The 3,801-nt window shown below is 33.3% G+C and overlaps 1 long non-coding RNA gene across 1 annotated transcript; it reads right to left on the bottom strand.

Annotated features, from left to right (window-relative positions):
* On the bottom strand, positions 1,791 to 3,423 carry LOC108662198. Its single transcript, XR_001928000.1, has 3 exons — positions 3,385 to 3,423; positions 2,652 to 2,725; positions 1,791 to 1,832 (listed from the first exon to the last, which is right to left on the bottom strand). It is a non-coding gene; the product is annotated as an uncharacterized LOC108662198 (long non-coding RNA).

The raw sequence follows: 3,801 nt of genomic DNA, 5'->3' as shown, positions 1-3,801 counted from the left end.
CCAAGATAAAGAGTCTACGTAGCCTCTTGTCTATAATCGGTGCTGCAGTCACTAACTATAAACAAGACTCTACGTCAACTCCACTATTCCGCTGTTTACCACAAGAGTTGCTTCATTTAATCACTTTTCATTCAACTGAGTTAATACAAGAATTATAAATCCTCATAGTAATCCTTTATAGTACTCATTTTCTATGCCACCGTCATAATCCTCTATTCACAAATTCGTTATTTAACATTGATGTCCCTTCTCATTAATCTCTCATCCTCTTTATTTCTTAAGATTTGACTTTGATCAATACATTATTGATCTTAATACTCCACAAGGTAATTTATTTCAATGTAGTCGTTGGAATCTATTTAATTAAAACAAATCTTTTACTTTTGAAGTTACTACCTTAGTCATTCTCAACGGCTTGGCTCCTTTTTGAGTCTATACCACAATTAGCAAAGTAAATTTTCTATCACAGATGCATGATCGTGATACTGACCCCAACATATCTATATTATCTATGTGATATGCCATTGTCATCCCTTATGGCATATTTCATTACCAATATTCACATATCTTTACCATGATAATTTCTCAAATAAATTAGAACTTGTGGGGGAAAACATACTTTACAATTTATATCTCCCTCTATAAGCATCTCCAAAAATCCTCATGTCCTATGTCCCACCTTAGGACAGTCTTTCCATATGGTTCAATAGATCACAACTTCATCACACGCCTAATGATTCATTATTGATAGTATCACACTATTCTCATAGTCGTAACCAATTATATTCCTCATCTTAAAATTTTACGGTATCACCTTCTAATTCCCTTCATACTCAAATTTATAATCTTTGACTTAACCCCGTTAACTGGTGATCAATTCATAGTACTGCAAGGTTTAATCATTATTAAATCTAATAATTGCTGGAACCATTAATGGCTTCCTATTTCAACCTTCAATTCTTATTTAAAATAATCGATCTTGCCATTAAGATAATTATTCATCCTCAATACTTATATTACTAATCTACCTTTGTCATACTAAAAGATTTTTATACTCTTTCTGGATTATTAAGTTCAGGACACCATTGGCTTTCAGTAGTAAAATCTGTTGGTCCCTCACAAACACTCTGTGAAATATCAGAATCACTGTCCCCCATAGACATGTTAAGTGCAATCCAACACACTTCAAAACCTATATGAAATCAAACGAAAATCACTTAATCTCTTATACACCCTGCAAACAAACAGGTCTCTATATGCAGACTCATGCATTCTATTTCACTTAACTTAACTCGAGGACACGCAGCGTCAGTGTAGATTTCTTAAAACAACTTTAAAACTAAAAACTTTAAAATCCAAAGCTTTAAAACCAAATTCTTTGATCTTTAAACCATGCTTTGATACCACACAAATTGTCACGACCCGGAACTCCCATCGAGCCCGTGACAACCGTCGTGAAGCCTCGACAGACATTCTTCCCCCGAATGCCTTTCGAGACCTCGCAAGGCTTTTATACCAGTTTTTCCATTCCTCTCTCTTTCTTTTTTTTTGAATAATAAAATAAAATAAAAATATTAATTAAAATAATCTATTTTAATGTAAAACAATATATATATATATTTTTGAAACATCAAAAATTAATTTTCTGCACATAAAAACAAAATAAATTTATACATACTGTAATATAGAAAACTGGAGTATGCAATTTAAATTACAATGACACGTGGGCCCCCAAATAACTGAGAAGGTTTAAGTCTATAACCTTGCTTTCTAGGATGCAACTCCGAAATTTACTTCTCGATGCAATTGACAGTCTACTGCCTATTCTGAGCCTGAAAAATGTATAGGAAGAAGGGGTGAGATTATAAAATCCCAGTGAGTAGACAGACATCATCAAAATAATCTAAAGCCGAGTAATAGGAGACAATTAAAATAATTCATCCCAACCCATATAAATAATTGGATTTCATCCAATTACTCAACATGGCTTATGTACTTTTCAAAAACTTGGCCCTTGCCAAAAATCCATTCTCGGGGATACCCCGCGAAGGCATCTTACCGAGACCGCCAAGGCTGTTTATTGTCACACACACAAACACATTTCACCTCTGACAACACAGCCGTTCCTCGGCGTTGGCTGAGTCCCAGTTTCACGTGGTGGCCAGCGTGAAGTGTACTCAAATCCTACCTCGGGAGTTATCCTACGCGCCTCTCCAATCGAGGTAAGCTCAATAATTGGGAACCGTGCCCCTCTAATTAGGCTGGCCCACGGAACCCCCGTCATTGCAGTGCCCACTTTATAATCCACCAACCAATAAAATCACAATAGTATGACATGGCTCACTTAACACATTCAAGGCAAATAAAGCAGTTCACATATTCTTAAAATCATAAAAATAACCAGTCATACCCACATTTATCATAAGCCATTTAATGTAAAATCATGGATAAACAACACAATCATAGTATAGGTCTCCAATTACTCTATTTTTGAAATCATTATTAAATTTTCAAAAATTTTATAAAATTATTTTATAAAATCTCATTTTCCCATAAAACACAATAATTTTCCAATTAAACCATTTTTCCATAAAATCACACAATTAAATAAATCTACTCTAGATAATTAAGACGATAGTAAGTTTACTCACTGTACTAGGAGTAGATATACTCCTATTCTCGGTCCTCGGGTGTAGTCTTTTACCCGTATCAGATAGCTCACCACCTATCCACAATACATGACACAAAAAATTCAATAATTTGTGTCAAATCAATATATATTATTTCAGGCTCTTATCCATGCGTATGCACTAGATAGGGTGTGAAATGTTTGGACAATCGCTTAATCACAGTGTCCGACCTAACTCGCCTATACACGGTGTAAATTTCTAAAATCTCCAATTCAACTCCAATTCCATCCATTTCAATTTCAATTATCCAATTATATCCACAATACCTCAATGACTATGAATGTGGTCCAATTTATCAGTTCGGACCACAAATTACGCTTTTACCCCTAGTGGGTAAAAATTTTAATTTTTTTGCACCAAAAATTCCCATTTAATTTCCAACCTCATAATTCATCATTTTTCCATCTAATTCTCTTAAAATAAAGTCAACCTCATCCTCACACACCATTGGCTAGATTCGGCCTAGAGAAATTCATGGAGAAAATGAATATTTTTCTTGTTGTTTTACTTATAAACATGCTAAACTAACATTAAACACTAACATAGTTCAAAATCAAATTAATCTAACAACTTTCTCTCTCTAAACCCATATGATCACATTTGAATCCATCATCAAAACACATAATTTAACCATGGAAAATAAGGAGAAATGCATGGAAATGATAAATCTTAAGCTAAGCTTGAAAAATCATACCTTTAAACACTTGATTTCTTGAAAAATCACACTTTTTCTTTGAATTTTCTCACTCTAGGGTTTGTTCTTATATCTCTCTCTCTCCTGCTGGTTTTGGCTGACCCTCCCAATGAAGAATTCTGAAATTTTCAAGCCTTTTAATAGGCTTAATAAAATATTATTATTTTATTTACCTTTTGAATATTTTATTATTTTATTTTTTTCTAGCCATCTTTTTGACTTTCTTTTTCTACCACTCAATTCTCTTCACCTATCCATGTCTTCCATGAAATTTCTAAACTTTTCTAAAGTTTTGGTGGAGTAAATTTTTAAAAATTACACTTTTACCCCCGTAAAGTGAAAAATTACATTTTTACCCTAAAAACTGAAAAATTACCCATAGACATATTTTTCATCCCTTATACTCATACCATTCTC

Source organism: Theobroma cacao, chromosome 5 (assembly GCF_000208745.1).
Source record: "Theobroma cacao cultivar B97-61/B2 chromosome 5, Criollo_cocoa_genome_V2, whole genome shotgun sequence".
Classification (NCBI taxonomy): Eukaryota; Viridiplantae; Streptophyta; class Magnoliopsida; order Malvales; family Malvaceae; genus Theobroma; species Theobroma cacao.
Note: the sequence above shows the minus strand (reverse complement) of the source record. Positions and strands in the feature narration are given on the sequence as shown.